The sequence below is a fragment of the Phlebotomus papatasi genome, chromosome 3, assembly GCF_024763615.1.
Source record: "Phlebotomus papatasi isolate M1 chromosome 3, Ppap_2.1, whole genome shotgun sequence".
Taxonomy (NCBI): Eukaryota; Metazoa; Arthropoda; class Insecta; order Diptera; family Psychodidae; genus Phlebotomus; species Phlebotomus papatasi.
In genome coordinates this window covers 60,684,674-60,703,892 of record NC_077224.1, presented here as the reverse complement: position 1 = coordinate 60,703,892, position 19,219 = coordinate 60,684,674, and the positions used below count along the sequence as shown (strand labels likewise).

The 19,219-nt window shown below is 32.5% G+C and overlaps 1 protein-coding gene across 3 annotated transcripts in view; it reads right to left on the bottom strand.

The window, feature by feature from the left end:
• The window catches only part of LOC129807043 (calphotin), a 136,193-nt gene that overhangs the window by 92,637 nt on the left and 24,337 nt on the right, over positions 1-19,219 (bottom strand). For 2 of the 3 annotated variants that reach the window (XM_055856018.1, XM_055856021.1), the window contains exon 2: positions 18,357-18,376. The gene's annotated coding sequence lies outside the window, so the exon portion shown is untranslated. Of the gene's footprint in view, positions 1-2,302; positions 3,301-18,356; positions 18,377-19,219 lie in introns of those variants that run through there. The other variant, XM_055856017.1, reaches the window with a different exon arrangement.

Genomic DNA, 19,219 nt, shown 5'->3' with positions numbered 1-19,219 from the left:
TTGCTTTTAAAAACAAATAAAGCACAAAGCAAAAAATAGGATTATAATATGGTATTTTTTGATAAACATTATTTACATGAAAATTTGTTCTCAAAATCTGATGCCTAGAGCACAATAGCTTTTGTTTGTAAATATGTTTTCAAAATTTTCCATGAGAGTGAGCGAGACGACTATTTAGATCTGGATCTCGCTCACTCTCATAGAAAAATCAAGAACATATTTACAAAACAAAATATTGTGCGCTGGGTATAATGTCCAACGCACAATAACTTTTGTTTAGTAAACAAATTTTGACATTTCAATAATAGTGAGTGAGATCTAGATCTAGTCATCTCGCTCATTCTCATGGGAAATTTTGAAAACATGTTTACAAATAAACATGAAACTTTGTTTTCCAATAAGTATTGGAAAACAAAGAAATGAGAAAGATTTTCGAATTCAATGGTGAGCTTTTGCGTAAGCTTTGAGTATTACAAGAGCTTAATTTTTATGCCCAACGCACAATAACTTTTGTTTGTAAACATGTTTTCAAAATTTCCTATGAGAGAGAGAACTAGATCTAGATCTCACTCACTCTCATTAAAATGTCAAAAAACATGTTTACAAAGCAAAACTTATTGTGTGTTGGCCATTATTTCCATGTAAATATTGCAATGTGGTCTATTTTGATGTGGAATATTTACTTGAAATCTGGTTCAAAAAATTGTAAACCTCCAAACTTGAAAAATAGAAGATTAGAACAGATGACAGCGCCACTAGTGAGAGAAAACAGTGCCCTCATGCGGAGAAAAATGTTGTTAGTGCACTCTTAGAAAAGTTTAGACATCACTACTAATGAAAATTAGTTGATCGAGTGATTATTATCAAATCTATTTAAAATAGTTCCTATAATCTTTAAACATTTTACTCATAATAAATTTATTAGTAGTGGGAACATAAGGCAATATTTACATGGATAAGTTGCGGCAATTAGCATAATGGCTTCATGTAATTATATTTGCTTGTGTTAATTAAATGAAATCGATATCCCAACTAATATTGGTTACTAATTCCTTTTGGTTCTCACAACTAATGCAAATAAATGGGCCTATATTTTCATATAGTTCTGACAACTCTTTCAATAGTAAAGAGTGGTTTTTTACTTATGTGTTGAAGCTTTTTCGAGCTATGTAGTAACCACAACTAATATGAAATAGTTATTACAGTCAATAAGCTGGGTATCAACCCCTATTTATTTAGTTATTGGAACTAATATGTTATAGTACCCGTTACTAATCTAATTTAGTTATGATAACTAAATGAAAAAGATACTGTAACTAATATTGGTCAACTATTTCATTTAGTTACCCTAGCTAAATATATGGATGGGTCTATGTTTACTATATCTTATAGTTTCCATAAATGTAAATGAAGTAGTTGGGACTAAATTTTTCTAAGAGTGTGGCAGTAAATTGCCGGTAATTTGCGTTTTTTTGTGTGAAAAACTAAAAATAATCTACGTGCAAAAAATTTGGAAATGCTCACTTCAAAATTTCCATTCTTGGCAAAATCTACGTTTCTTAGAATCCAAAATTAAGGCTTTAATTTTATTTTTGTTTGTGCACCTAATAAAACAATATATTCTGCTATATATAGTTACACATCTTACACTTTAATGACTATACCATTCTCTGACTCATTACACACGTACACCATTTTCTTGGAAAATTTTCCCCTTGTCTTGAGGCATCTACTACGATACAAAATGCCGCAAAAGCCGGGGCTTTGTCATCTTCATGCAATCTAATCGGCATTTGAGTTTACTCACATCGGAAATGATTTTTTTCCACCCATATTCTAAGACTTTTTACACAAAAACGAAAAATCCCAATAGCATGAAACTCTCCTCAAAACCCATAAAAAAAGCACCATCCTTTATCAACTCATTATTAGATACATAGACACTTCCCTCACTCTCTAAAATATTTCACTATTCCTCAATTTGTTCATTTTTTTTCTTGTATTTCTTGTATTCTCTAATATCATTTACTGTTTTGCGCAGTAATTACTGTCGCGCCAAAAGTAAATTCCTCTATTCTCTCATCATTTCTTTATTGCATTTTTTTTGGTGATAAGTTGGGAATGCAATAAAAACTGCTAATTTTTTCATGGCACAAACATTTTTAGGTGTTTTTCTTTATCTTTTCTTTTTTTTTTACTAAACTGGGCCTAAAACCATACCCAAACAGCCTAATTGACACTTGTGATAAAAAATTACATGACTCTCCAGAGAAATATGTAACACATTTTTACAGGTACTTACACAATATATATAGAAAAAAATTTGTCGGTCAGAATAGAGCTATTAATCCTCCGGTGGTGACTTTTTTTAACACACAACAGCTACCACAATTTTCTTATTATTTTGTGCATAAAACGGATGAGGCACTTTTTTATGTATTCTTTTTTTTCTTATAAACTTCACAAAAATGTCTTGAGTGTTGAACTGTTAGTAATATTGAGGGAAAAAAAAACCGTTCACACCTTTTAATAAAATTATCTTCCTCACTTAAATTATTCTCTTTTCATCTGGTTCAATGAACATTTGACAACAACAAAAAAAAGAATAGAGCAATACAATTTGTAACACCTACAGGCACCAACTATTCAAACGGACACTTTTTTTTGTAAATTCTTGTTTTTTTTTCAAGTATGATGTACAAAAACAAATTCCGTGGGATCACACAAGAACAATTTTCACCCTATACTGATTCCTCTGGAGAATCTTAAAAGCAAACTTTTCTTCTTCTATTCCAAGCAACACCAAACAAATTTTTCTTCCAAACACAGAAAATTTTCAACCTTCTTTTTAACGATTCCGTATAGTACAAAATGACTCGTCTGTTCAAACTCCAAATACACAATGAAGCCGTTCCATCGACTCAGAGAGCGAACAACTCCTCCGTTTTCTCACTACGGGTAGCACCATACATTTTATAATACACTCTTTGGGGACTATGACTGAGCATTGGAAGGCATCACACCGAGAACCAAAAGACTTTATAGTGGATAGTCAGCAGAGCGTCCGTCCGGTTTCCAATAATTCTGCGCTCTTTATTATAACTTTTTAGCTACTTGGGCTGTTCCAACTCTCTTTCTAACCATTTTCCAACTCACTCTCACCACTAGAATTTTTTTGAAAGACTGCTCCCTGACCACCAAACATCCAGATATTACAAAAGATAGCCGACTTGCAGATTATATACATATACAAATATATATAATAGCGGCAAATATATATAGCAAAAATAAGCTAAGAGAGAAAACAAAAACAGAAGCAATTGCACAAAGCTTATTCTTCTCCACAGTATATAATACACGCGAGAGGGAGATCCAAGATGAACAACAACAACAACAACAAAAAGACACCATTCCCTCAACCACTCTTTTATACATCTATCCCAGAATTATTGCCTCCTATATATTTTAGTAGTAGATCTAACATTTGTAAAAAAAGACAACACAAATCATCATTTTTCATTCTCGTCAAAATTGACATTTTACTCAAGCCCAAGAGAATCCATGGGCTAAGAAAGGGGGATGAAGAATATTGAGGGAGTAGCGAGACATGAATAACTTGAGAATTTCAATGGTTTAAGGGAAATTACTTTAATCCCTTTGTGACTGCACTTTCATGTAATCCATCTTGACAGAAAAAAAAAAAACCAAACCAACAATGAATAAGAGCAATACTTTCCAAGTAGAGGTATTCATTTGGGATTCAGACAAAAAACAGAGATTTAAGACAAAATCATGGAATAGAGAATATACAGTGGCGGCCATTATAATAGAATCAGCTCCGCAAAGACCACTATTTCACCTTTAGCATTTTTGTTTATTCCTATTCGTTGAAATAATTTCGACATAGAAGTGTTCAAATAATTACCTTACGTCAAGTAAGTGTTGTTTTGGCCGCTAGAGGTCTCTATTTTTCACAGAATTCATCAATAGTGAATTTTGGTTTGAACAACACAATAGGACCACTTTTATTTAAATTAAAGAATGTGATCTATAAATCAAATAAGTTTAAATAAAGCCATATTTAGAAACTATAAATGAGAGTTTTCCAGTTTTTTTTTGGCCGAACTGAATTTCACTATTGACATATTCTATGTAAAATAGAGACCTCTAGCGGGCAAAACAACCCTTATTCTACGATTCTAATAATTTGAAGATTTCTACTGCAGAATTATATCAATAAATTGAGAAAAAATACAAAAGTTAAAAAAAATATAAGCTTTGCAAGAGACCTCTAGCGGCCAAAACAACTCTTATTCTACGATTCTAATAATTTGAAGATTTCTACTACAGAATTGTATCAATAAATTGGGAAAAAATACAAAAGTTAAAAAAATATAAGCTTTGCAAAATGATTCTATTATTTTAACCGCCACTGTATACTTAAAAATTGTCGTGCTCAGCCACAAAATATTCTATAAGAAAAAATGTATTAAAAAATTGGATTAAAACTTTAAAGTCTGCTTTGGACTTAAAAATAAAGTTGTGAATCTTTTGAAATATATCAATTTTGTAAGGAAATGCCCAGTATGCATATGTCGTATCTGACATCATTTAAATCAGTGTCAGTCGAAATCCCGAAAGCCGAAATCGCTAGTACAAAAATTCCAAAAAACCACAAACCCGAAATCCAAAATCCAGAGATCCAAAATTCCGAAATCCAAAATTCCGAATGGTCAAAACCCTGAAAAGATCGAAAGCACTTCGTTGATAATTGTGTAGATTTATTTCCCAAAAACAGAAAATATCCCTTTCGACATTCTTTTCAATTCGGGACACTATCACTTTCGGAATTTTGGCGATTTGACTTTTGACTTTCGAGATTTTGATTTTCGGGATTTTGACTTTTAGAATTTTCACCAGGACCTTTTTAAATATAAAACTACAAACGCACCTACCAGTATTGTATCTGCATTTTTTCGATTTCCTAGCTTTAATCGTGTTTCACTTTAACGCTAAGACGGCGATGGCCACAGGGGAGGTTGGAAATATCACAATCAAGATGAAGAATACAGAATACAGAATAAAATGGTTTTTATTAAAATCGATTTGTTCGACTTATATTCTGACAAGTCGATATAATCTTTTTAATCTATTTAACAGGTTTTAAGCTTTTAAGTAGATTCAAATTATTAATTTTACGACTTTTACCAGCAAAATACATCATATTACTCAAAAGAATAATATTACTAATTACAAAAAATATAAATAAATATTTGTATTTAACATAAATAATTATTATATGAATATTGCCCAACGCAGAATAACTTTTGTTTTGTGAACATGATTTGACATTTCAGTTAGAGTGAGTGAGATCTAAATCAAGTCATCTCACTCACTCTCACATTCAGTTTCGAAAATATGTTTACAAAACAAAAGTTTTGTACGTTAAGCATATCAGAAAATTGACAAAATCTCTTGCAAAATTCTAATGTAACAAAAGTAAAAGCAGAGATGCCCTTCAAAAACATTATTTATAGGAATAACAATTGGAAAGAAAATAAAAATAAAATGTTAAATTTAAAAAAAATACACGTGTTTTATGCACTTAATTCATTCTTGTTAAAAAGACAAAAACAAAAAAAATCTCCGTATTAAAATTCCGAAATTTTGTTGTAAAGATCAATTTTTTTGAAAGAAAATTTATTAGTTCAAATAAAGGATTTTTTAAATTAAAAAAACTTAATTTCGAAATATTCTATTTTTAAATAATGTACGTTTTAAAAAAAAAAGAAAACAATTCCAGAAAAATGATAATATGCATATTATAGGGAGAAGTGGGGCAGCTTTGAAATTGGGCTTTTTCTCTTATTTTTAAATAGAATTGAGCCTTATCATAAAATAAAATAATTTCCCAATTGGTAGCCAAATTATATCATGATAAGGCTCAATTTGATTTAAAAATTGGAGAAAAAAGTGTAATTCTAACGCTGCCCCAATTCAAAAGTGCCACACTTTAATTTGCTATTCAGAGGAGATTTTTTAAGTTTGTCTTTCTTTTTAATAATGTTAATTCTCTCGTATTTTAAATAAAACAAACTACTCTGATTAGATACTCCAACTTGATTTCAAGAAAGGCGCAGTTTATTTTAAAGCTTAAAATAATTTAAAAAAAAAAACGCCCAAAATCTAATTTGTATTATGTATTCCCAAATTTCCTTTAATACAAACACGATTTTTTTAATTAATCATTTTATTTAAAGTAGTGTGTTACATTAGATATCACATTAAAGCCGTGTGTGAATGCCCTAGGAATTCCTAAAACCCCTCACAAAATTGCCAACCTGTTACCGTTAATCCCAATGTTTTACTAACAAACGAATAAACGTTAAGCACACAACATTGATTAATTACTCTGTTCAATAAATTCTTTGACTCTTGTCGAAGTCAGTCCTTGGTAGAGGTTAATGGCTTCGGAAGCTACAAGCTATTTATAATCAATTTCCAGACGTTCAACAATATAGAGGCCAAGGACTCAATATGCATTGGCATTTTGGAATTCCTAATTACATCAAAGTGATTGAACTATCATATATACTAAAATTCAATTACTCCCTCTCCAGTACCTGAAGATAAATATTTTTGCACAAATCTCGAAGATTTTCATCTTAAGATTATATACCTATGAGAGAACTTCATCTCTTTTATTAAAAACACTCACATAATCTATGGACAAATAGAGAAGTTGTGCAAACACCCACGCAATATCCTCTTATTGGTCTCTTCCACTCTTTCGTGTTTTTATTTCATGAATTATTCCTATTGTGCCCATACATATACCTCTTGCGGCTAAGAGGTAAAAAGGATATTGAGGATTTTTCCTCTTTCTTTTTACCTTATCTAAAATTCCTCTCTCTCTCTCCCACTGGCTATTTTGTACATAAGGTAAGGTTGACAGAGACAATTTATGTTGATAGGATTTCGAGTGACCAGGAAGTTGTGTGTCATGCATTAGTAAAATAATTTACTATAGGATATCTAATACATAGGTATTTCTTACTTAAAGCAAGGGTGTTACATATTCTCAAATTAAAGCCCTATAACTCTTCAACCCCTTTCATATACCATAAACCTCTTAAATATCAACGTTGCTAAACACACTTTTTGAATGCCTACAATTTATGACATATCATCTGGATATATTAATAATCCTTAAGAAGAATTTGAACTACTACACTGTGCAACGATGATTTTGTCGCCGGGTTCTCATGCTACTTTTTCTATTGCTAGGGTCAAATGATTTACGAAAATACTTATCATTTTGATTTCATTTGGATTTTGCGACTGGTATTTACGAAAAACGGTTTTTTCCGTTTTTTGATACTTGGGTGCCTATATCTCCGAATCTACTGAACCGATTTATTTCTCACTAAGGAATAATTTGTTCTCCTTTAGATGCCCGATAAATCCTCTGAACAGATGAAGTTCGTACAACCGACACCAGGGGCGCTGTAGTCCCATAAATGTCAGAAAACATGTAAAAATCGAAATTTGTAGCAACTTTGATCAAGAATATCTCGAAAACTAAAACTGTTCTTAACAATCTTATTTATGGGTTTGATAGAGAATTTTATTAGCTACATTTTTGTTCATATACAACTTTTTGCTCAGATTATTTTTTAGCCTCGAAATAGAGGTTCAAACGAAAAATGAGCACCCAGCCAACTAGAGAAAACCCTCATTATTTCACACATTTTGACTTTTTCTTTTCAAGTTGAGGTAAATCCAGGATATTTTCATACTTTTTCTAAATTGCATAAGTTTAATAAATATATACATATTTTTTCTTTTACATCGGAAAATTTCTTAGCCCAAGATACACAGTCTCAAAGATGACGTGACGCGCTTCATATTTCACTTGTGATTTTTGACAAAAATTTTAAAGTGCTCTATTTCGGGAAGAGGCCAAGATATTTTTTGCTATTTTTTTTTTAAATCTGACATGTAATTTTATTCTCTTTAAAGGCGTTTCCAAACTTTCCCCTATCATTGTAGGAAGCAACGTCAAAATAAAAAAAAGGCAATTTGTTTATGAAAATTGATTCTAGTGTATAGACACCATAAATCGACATACTTTTGATTTTTTTTAAATTAAAAAGTATATTATTAACATAAAAAACTACATTCCCTCAAAGAAAGAGGGTCCACTTTTTTGTTGAACTACTTAATTTTTTTTTTTGGAAATTCCCCAAAACAATTGAGTAGTTAAACTCAAAAATGGATAGACTTCTTTTCAGGGAGTATAGCACCACAATAGTATTTACCAAAAGGAAAAATATTGAAACTTTTGGATTTGGTATTTAAAAGAAAAAAAAGTTCAAATTTTTTTTTTGGTAAAAACAAAAGTTTTTCACATTTTTAGTACATATACGCTATTTTTTTTTAAAATGTTTTAGACTTTGATCACTTTACTTTTCGAAAAAAATACAGTACGACTCCAATAGAGTCAACACATGTCATGTCTGCAATATTCTAAGTTATTTTTCTTGTTGAAGTTACTATTTCACTCATTCAAAATTGACTCAGATTGTTACTCGACAAAAGTAGTTTAAAAGTTTGACATTAAATTTGAAATTTTACATATTTTTACATATTTTTCACTGTGTTTGAAATTTTTAGGAATTAATACTATCAGAGTCGTACTGGACTTTTTATTTATATATTTCGCAATAAAAGTCTAAAACATTTTCAAAATAGAGTATATGTGCCAAATATATGTTAAAGTTTTGTTTTTGACAAAAAAAATTTTTTTGGACTCTTTTTTTTAAATACCAAATCCAAAAGTTTCAATATTTTTCCTTTTGGTAAATACTATTGTGGTGCTATACTCCCTGAAAAGAAGTCTATCCATTTTTGAGTTTAACTACTCAATTGTTTTGGGGAATTTCCAAAAAAAAAAAATTAAGTAGTTCAACAAAAAAGTGGACCCTCTTTCTTTGAGGGAATGTAGTTTTTTATGTTAATAATATACTTTTTAATTTAAAAAAAATCAAAAGTATGTCGATTTATGGTGTCTATACACTAGAACCAATTTTCATAAACAAATTGCCTTTTTTTTATTTTGACGTTGCTTCCTACAATGATAGGGGAAAGTTTGGAAACGCCTTTAAAGAGAATAAAATTACATGTCAGATTTAAAAAAAAAATAGCAAAAAATATCTTGGCCTCTTCCCGAAATAGAGCACTTTAAAATTTTTGTCAAAAATCACAAGTGAAATATGAAGCGCGTCACGCCATCTTTGAGACTGTGTATCTTGGGCTAAGAAATTTTCCGATGTAAAAGAAAAAATATGTATATATTTATTAAACTTATGCAATTTAGAAAAAGTATGAAAATATCCTGGATTTACCTCAACTTGAAAAGAAAAAGTCAAAATGTGTGAAATAATGAGGGTTTTCTCTAGTTGGCTGGGTGCTCATTTTTCGTTTGAACCTCTATTTCGAGGCTAAAAAATAATCTGAGCAAAAAGTTGTATATGAACAAAAATGTAGCTAATAAAATTCTCTATCAAACCCATAAATAAGATTGTTAAGAACAGTTTTAGTTTTCGAGATATTCTTGATCAAAGTTGCTACAAATTTCGATTTTTACATGTTTTCTGACATTTATGGGACTACAGCGCCCCTGGTGTCGGTTGTACGAACTTCATCTGTTCAGAGGATTTATCGGGCATCTAAAGGAGAACAAATTATTCCTTAGTGAGAAATAAATCGGTTCAGTAGATTCGGAGATATAGGCACCCAAGTATCAAAAAACGGAAAAAACCGTTTTTCGTAAATACCAGTCGCAAAATCCAAATGAAATCAAAATGATAAGTATTTTCGTAAATCATTTGACCCTAGCAATAGAAAAAGTAGCATGAGAACCCGGCGACAAAAAAAAAGTTTGAAATTGTTGCACAGTGCTATTATTTATTCTGCTAGACAAATAACAGAGACAATATACACGCATTTATTTACTATGGTGAAATATATTCACCCCAAATTTAACCGTATATACTCTCATCCTCTGAAAATCATGTCTGGCTGGCTGAATAGTGATGAACAGTGAAGGATTCACGTATTAGTGTGGGAGGCAAAAGAACAAAAAAAAAGTGAAATAGGATATCATGTTGGAAGCATTAAGCCATGGGGCGTGTTTGACACATCGTCCTGCTACTTCCAATGACTCAAGTTCACAGAGCAAACAACAGGAATTGGGTATTATAGTTTACTCTTTTTCATTTTCTTCCCACCATCAACATCCTTTTGTTGCTCAAACTCAACAAAATAAGTGAAATATATTAAAATTAATATATTTTTCGGTGTTTACCAATTTGTCTCTGCTTCCCCTGTTAGGGAATCTTTCCTTTTTTTCAAGCTTTTACGAGACATTGGAAAAAATTGGAGGATCATTTGATGGCTATAGGATCTAGCCGAACGGTAAGAGATAGAATCAACCCTGAGATCACTAATATGACCTATCTTCTCAAACTCCTAAACAAGTTATGTTTTCTTACTGAAATTAAAGAAGAAAAAATTGGAACGTACTGTAGTACATACATGGGACCCCATTAGCTTTGAGATGGTCTCCTTTCGAAATTTCTGAACCGTTATGCTATCATTGATCGAGTCGAAATGTCTCCATCACAACGTACGTAACAATGTGCCCATATTGAAAGAATCTGCTAAGTGCATCGTAGACCGCCTCAGGGAGGAACGTCTCCCCAGAATGTGGATGCTTTTTCGGCAATTCCGGATATTTTTAGGTAAAGGGGATGCATTTTATTACATTTTATCACATGTAAAAAGCTTTGCACTGAGTGGCAGTCAAGTTATACGAGTTTCAGAACAAAGACTTATACGGGCTTCAGACCTAAGGCTTAGCCATAAGGCTTAACTTCTCTAGATTTTTATCAGTCGAAAATTTTTGGGAAATTTTGACTTAGAAATGGACTATTAAAGAGAATTAATCTATTTGAATTAGAAGAACAAATTAAATTGATTGCTAATTAGGATTTTAAATCCATCGAAAACTAGGCTACACCTCTAGTCTGAAGACTGTCTTAGCCAAATGGCTTAAGTGCTTTAATTTCATTACCGGGCATTACGATCCATTATATTCTGAAAAGCAATTAAATTGGTTGCTATTTACGATTTTGAGACCTTCGGGAAATGGGCTAACTAGTCTGAAGACCGCTTTAGGGATTTCACCAACAAAGAGCTGACTGGCCGCTCTTATTTACAACTCCACGAGATCCCTTCGGGCACGTGAAATACGTTGCAATAAATAAATTGCGGATTTGAATGAACTTCGGATAAACCACCAACTGGATCAGTTCTACGACTTAAACAACCTTGTGGCATTGATCCTTACGAAGCAAATTGACCTAGCTCTGTCATGTGTACAGGATGTTCGACGAGACAATGACCAGACTATGATATCAAGAATCGGAAGGAAACTATCAAGAGCCTACCCTTGAAGGAGATAGGGAGACTAACGGACGACCGATGTCCTTAAAGAACTAGTCGATAGCTCCGAATAGCCTACAATTTAGAGTAGTACAAACGGTTGTAAATTTCGAACATCCACACAGCCTGGACGGATTACACTGAGAAAAGAGAGGGCGCGATTAACTTTTTTTCCCTCGTAACTTTAACACTTTTTAGGTGTAAAAATATATAAACATTTTTAATGTTAATTTTACATCCTTTTAAGTGTAAAATTAACATGAAAAAGGGGTAACTTTAACCCATAATACACCTGAAAAGCATAATATTTACACCGATTTCGGATCAATAATGCAGAGTAAAATTAACATTTCCGGAATGTTATTTTAACTTTTTCGGATTTCTCACAGTGTAGGAACAGATAGAACTTTGGTGAGAAGTCGTAGTCTTCTGCCTATTCTTAATGCCTTATGCCCTAGACACACTTACGACTTAAGCCGAGAGACGACTTAGTGGAAAATGATGGAAATAAAATCTAACCATTATTTCGAATATAATTACGCTAAGCCGTCTCTCGGCTAATCCTCTGGTCTGTCAAGGCCCTTAGACACACTTTACGACTCAAGCTGAGAGACGACTTGACGTAATTATAATTATCATATTACATTTCCATCAGTTTCTGACTAATCCATCCCTAAGCTTAAGCCGAGAAACGACTCAGTAAGAAACTGGTAGGAATGTAGTCTAATCATCATTTCAATTATAAATTACGTTAAGTCGTCTCTCGGGTAAGTCGTAAGTGTGTCCAGGGCATAAGGATCGGAGGAAATTCCTCCCCTACTGGGGAACTAACGCTAGTCACTTCGTCTACGAAATTTCCATGTATTATGCCCTTGACACACTTACGACTTAAGCCGAGAGACGACTTAGTTAGTGGAAAATTATGGAAATGTAGTTTAATCAATATTTAGAATATAATTACGCTAAGCCGTCTCTCGGCTAATCCTCAAGTCTGTCTAGGCCCTTATTGTTCTTTCTTATAAACGGATTAGATTGACAGGTTTATGCCTCGTGATCTCGATTTCTTAAGACCTATAAAAAATCTAACGACCACATTTTCTCATCCTTAGGCAAGTCTGAACCAAGTTAAAAAGTTTTGGGGTCGCAAACAATTTTATTATAGATTCCAATTAGCATTGTACTTTTGCAAAACGCAGACATAGATTCCCATTCGCGCATTTCGCAGTTTTATTACCAGTGTAGTTATTAATATTTCATAATAAATATATTTTTATAACTCTGACTCTTATTTTGGTCAACTTTTTAAATTATTAATGAACTGCTACCCATAAAAAGAAAATAAAAGACATTTTAACAAATGTTCAATCGTTATCCTTTTGAATAAACTAGGGGAAAGTACTCTCCCTTCGAAAGTTCATGCCTTCGAATATTGTAAATTTCTTATATTTTTCTTCAACGACATACAGTTTTCTACTAAATATTATCTATTTTAGTATAAATCACGAATCTCCTCCAAAAATAGAGGGTCTAGACCTTCATTTTTAGAATCTATAAGAAAAATGAAAAATGGACTCAAAAATTTATTTTAGTGGTCAATTGAAAATGTGTTTTTTTTTATATTTAAAATGATTTTTGGAACAAAACTAATATTGTAGATAGTGGGGGGTTTATTATAGTTGATATTCGTCAACACAGTTTTTCTTGAGAGGTATACCATATTTGTGGGTGGGAGATACCTTGGAAAACCACCCATACCTTCCCTTCGAATTTTAGAATTTCATGCATTCGAATGCTCATCAGGTAACTCTACCGCCATTTGATGTGTCATTAGTCGACATAACCTGACAGATTATTTTGTTTTGTTTCACTGGTTTCACTGGTTTCACGTGCAATTTGAAGTAGTGAATTTTGAAAAATTCGTAGTGATTTTTTTCTGGAATGGAGTATAAAAGACAGAGAAAAGCAATTGATGAGGGCATAATGTTGTTGGCTCTCCAAGAACTGAGAGACAAAACAATGAGTCTACACCAGGCATCACACTACTACGGGATTGCCAAGACAACTTTGCTCACACGATTTAAGAGGGCTAAGGAAGAAATGGGAGACAGCCAGAATCTTACATTAATGATGGGGCTAAAACACCGAGATGTCAACAACAAGTTTGCGACTAAACAAGTCCTTACAATGAAGGAGGAAGAGAACCTTGCAAAATATTTGCTGGAATGTTCCAAGATGAACTATGGCCTGACCCTGAAAGATACACGAAAGTTGGCGTATACGTATGCAGTCAGTGAAGGCAGGACGATTCCAAATAATTGGTCAGAAGACAAGATGGCAGGGAAAGCATGGGCAAGAGGATTTTTGAGAAGACACAAGTATGCTTTTTTTATTCACAATTTCAATATCTCAATTCTAAAATTCCGTTTTTTTTTTTCAGAGAACTTTCAGTTAGAAAGCCGGAAAATACTTCTGCAGCAAGAAACCTTGGTTTCAATAAAGAGAGTGTGTTTCAATATTTCCAAAATTTGACAGGTATAATGAACACATATTCTTTCGGGCCAGACAGAATATATAATATTGATGAGACTGGCCTGAGTACAGTCTTGCGTTCGCAGAATGTGGTAGCCGGAAAAAGCATGAAACAGGTTGGGATGTGTGTCTCTGCCGAGAGGGGTGAATCTGTGACAATTGTGGGTATCGTTAATGCAGCAGGGGAGTATATTCTACCTGTCATCATATTCCCTCGCAAACGACATCACCCGGAGTATATGGAAGGCTGTGTGGATGGTGCGCTACCTTTGTTTAATACAAAAGGGTATATGGATGCTACGTTTTTCTTGAGAACTTTGGAGCAGTTCAAAAATCATGTACAAGTGTCGATTGAAAATCCACTTTTGTTGATTTTGGATAATCATTCATCTCACTTATCTCTTGAGGCCCTTAGATTCTGCCGAAATAACGGTATCCATATGATCACTCTACCACCACACACCAGCCATAAGACACAACCCTTGGACCTGGCTGTTTTTTATCCATTTAAGGAATACTGTGTGTCTGAATTCCAGGGCAAAAAAGTGACAGTGCATAATATTGCACGATTCTCCGCAATGCCGTTTAAAAAGAGCTTTACCTCCAGTAACATAAAATCTGGATTCAGGGCTGGAGGGATCTACCCACTGGATGGTAACAAATTGTTCAAATTTTTTGAAGACAGAGAACCTATCACCTTATCCCAGTCTTCCTATCATGTGTCCACAAATGCTCACGTAAATATCAAGACAGCTCTGAACTCGAGAGTGGAGCCTGAGTTACCTATTAATATTTCTGGTACATCGTATCAACCAATATTGGATCTCGTTGATCGCAGATTTGAAATGCCCATGGATGACAGAAGTGATCTTCACGTGATTGCAGATCCGTCCACCTCACCAGAAGATACACAGCTTAGTTTTGAAAAAAATGTGAATCCAATGAAGTGGGAACGTGAGTCAAGTGCCTTGGAAAATGCTGCTTTTTCCGCAAATTTTTGCACAGACACTACGAGCAACCCTATTTTCCATCAAATTCCGTCGAAAAGTCATGTTTTCAGCAATTCATTTGATTCTGTTGGAGAACGTACTCTGAGCACTGGTCTAAGTCTGAATCCACTTACCGAGGCAGAGCAGATATCGCTAACACCAACCGAAGTCCTAGATCTCTCAATTTCAACTCATAAAAATGTTGATGACCATGAAGTTGAAGTAGCACCTTTTAAGAAGATTTGTATGTCCAATGCAGAAAGGCCAATAGATCTATCTATGAAGACTTCGACATTTTCATCAGATCCACGACTCCGTTTTGGAGGACTGGAAGTTCTCAGACCACTTCCCAACCCACAAATTCGACATCTTTCGAAACAACGAAATCGTGGTATGACATCGGCAATTCCTACCGGATCACCGGAATTCAAACGAAAGGAAAAATTAGCAGAGGAAAAGCGCCTGAAAGAGGAGAAGAAGCAACTGAGAGAAACACAGAAGAGGCTCATAAAAGAACCAAAGAAAGAAATAAAAAAGAGAATCAAGAAAGAACCTAAGGAAGAAATAAAAAAGAATCCCATTTCTAAGGAGAATCCGCAAAAGAAGAGAGGACGACCAAGCAAGCAGTCGGTATAAAATCTATTTTTTCTTAATTATTTATGCTGTTCATTGTTGTTATTTTGCATCACTCACTTTAGCTTTACGGAAAAAATGAAATAAAAAAGGATTACATGAAATTAAATCAATCTTTAATATCTGTAAAAAAAAATGAAAGTTTCAAATTACATACATATGATAATTTATTTGAACAGTCCTCACAATTTAAAACAAATTTTAAATATAATTTTTAATCTGATTTAGTTGGTCAGCTTAGATCCTGTGGTGTTTAAAACTTTTTGTGGGGTATTTTACCGCAAATTTCATTGTAATTAGGGCACTTTGGAGCTTAAAAATCTTCAAAATAGTCTTTCAGTTTCTCGAAAGAGGCAGGAGAACTGATTGATCAGAAAGAAATCACATAAGACACAACTTCCGCAACATTTTGTTTATATTTTTTCCGGGATGGACATAACCTCAATCGATATTAATTTCAAAGCAGCTGAACATGCCATTTGTATTTTAGGGTTGTCATATTAATAAAATGACTTTTCCAACAATTTTTATTCCTCCAAAAACAAGTGCTTCAGAAAATTTAAAAAAAGAAATATTTTTTTAGCATTTTTTACTGCAGTGTTGGTTTCCGTGAGTGCATTAGACCTCAGGCTAATCATTAATACTCCATTTAGTGTTTCAGCAGCAATAATTTCCTAGAAAATTTTATATTCAAAGGGATGTACCGTCACTTTCGAAGGCAAAAATAAGACCATGCCTTGGAATAAATTGACATCATATTTCCATTTTTCTTGTAAAGAAAAACTAAGAACTTTTGAACGCCAAATGAGGTAGGCATAAGAGCTTAATAAAGTAGAGAATTTTTCGATGTAGTGAAAAATGAAATTCACTTTGCGGTTTACCCAGAAAAAAATCTCAAAGATTGAACTTCATTTTTCTGGTCCAACCTAGAGTACTTTCCCCTACTTATCCAAAATAAAAGATAATTAATACGAAACCAATTTTTCTGGTATAGTAACAAAGTTACAAATTTGAGTAGTCTGCGAAGTATTTTTCACTTAGCCATCCCCTTTCTCACATAATTTCACTCCTATTTCGGAACTTATGTAGTTGGCACTTTAAGTGAATTTTCCATCAGTGTCTGGGCCACCCCAATGAATCAACAAATTTTATTTATAGTCACATTGTATATATAAAAGGGACAACGACTCGGAGATTTAATGTGACATGGCAAAGTGTTTTCTCCATAGAGCACGAAATCATTTTTATTATATACTCCACTTTCTTTGTCATTTATTTTCCCACATATATATATATATATCACTTCCTTTATCTTTGTCACCCACTAAAATTGCAATTTTGCACCAGAATACACTTTCTCTTTGCCCCTCTCCCAAAATTCAACTCACATCTCAATGACCAATTATTGGAACGAAAATTTCATCCCTTAAATCTTGAAGAACAATGATCTTCATAAAAGATGCAAAACCGTCTAGAGACAAATTTTTCAGAATAATAAATTATTCAATTGACTTGCAAAACATTCCCCCAGCAGTGCACAAAAAAAATCTTTCAAAAGAAATGTTATTCCATGACGATTTTGTTAAGTAAAATATCCCCAAAAATTTGAATATTGTCGACTTTCAGCAACTTCCAGCTGTGATTGTATCCAGATGATAAAATTTAAATGAAAAATGTTCAAACTCTAAAACATTCATTGAAATTTGGGAATACCAAAACTTTTTTTTTAATCCCATATTTTACAGACCCAGTGTTTGAAATTCTATGTAGACTCCGCCCATAAAAAATTAGCCACGCCTTTTTCGCCTTTTTCAATATTTAGGAGCATTAGAATCGGAAATTGATTTTTTTTTAAATTTATAATGTTGAATAAAGGAGAACTCTATTCCAGGAAGCGTGAATTCAATAAGCCCCACCTCCTAAAACTCGTATGAAATACAAAAAATTGCTACTTCCAAAGAAAAGGCGTGGTCTAACGTTATTCTTTCGTGAAATTCTACTTAAAAGAAGACATTGTAAGATTAAAATAAACATTATAAGATTAAAAAACAAATATCATTATGCCCAACGCACAATAACATTTGTTTTGTAAACATGTTTTCGGAACTGCCAGTAAAAGTGAGCAAGATGACTAGATTTAGATCTCATTTACTCTCACTAAAATGTCAAAAACATGTTTACAAACAAATGTTATTGTGCGTTGGGCATTACACAGCCAAAACAAACAGAATAAAACTTAAAAACGAAAACGAAATATATTTAAAATTAACATAGCACAGAAAAAATATATCGTAAAATTGTTTATAAATTCTTACTGGAAACTTACAAAATGCTCATAAATTTTCTAACCCACTAAAAGGTTCGTAAATGTTTGTAATTTTTCACAAACACTTTTCGTAACGATCACTTGACGAGTATTTTATTGTTCTTTTAGAAATATTTATTTGTACATTTTTGTTTGTCTGGCAAAAATTGACGAACAAATGATAAAATTTTACAAACTTTGTTCTCTGTGTTATAAACAAATGTTTGTAAAACTACAAAAGACATATGCGTCAAGCGATCATGTTACGAACAATATTTGTGAAAAAAAAGTACAAAAATTTGTAAGTCTCCAGTAGAAATTCACAAACTTTTACGAACAATTTTACGGAATATTCTTCTTCCTGTATGATTAAACTTTGTAGACAAACTTACCCTTTATAACAGCTTGAACACTAAAAGAAAAGAAAAAATGAATTAACAAGAGTATGTGATTTTTTATAAAGTTTCTTTTTCATTATTGTTTATAATTTATTTATTACTAATACTATTTATACATGAAAAAAAGATAAGTGTTTAAAAAATTCAGGTGACATACCATCAAAAAACCACTTCGACTTTTGATATAGTCTGTGAAAATTCAAAATCGATATCTTCAAACCAGGGGTGAAGTGATAATTTTTCAATACTATCGAATCGATATTATCGATAAATCTATATCTTTTAAATTTAATCAATGACAGCTTTTTACACATTAGTGAACCTTTTTTTGTACCATTCTTAAATGAATGTGACTGTTGATGAATATTAAATTTATATTAGCTACAAAAACGTATTCCCACCATTAATTTTTACTGTTCGAACTCAAAAAGAGAGCATTTATATAGGGGAGACTGGGGCACATGTAACCATTTTCGATAGATGCGAATTTGAGGTGATTTTCCAAGGACACCGTAATTTTTTGGAAAATCTCTCTTAGCTAATGTTTTACCCTTGGGTATAGGCAATACATCGAGGGTAATGTGGATGCTGGAAAACAATTGAGCTTTCCATAAAAATAAAATTTGTTTCACTGTGCATTTTTCTCTTTTCACAAAATACCTGGGATAGAAGTAAACACTTTCTGGGGAGGATGTAAACACCCTTATTTCCACCCTTGAAATTAACTTTGCAGCACTTTCAATTATTTTAATTACTTAAGAGCTATATAAAGACTGTATATTATTCAAAAAATCACTACATTTTTATAAAGAATAATTAAAATAGCAAAAAAAGTAAAAGCATGCATATCAAAGACA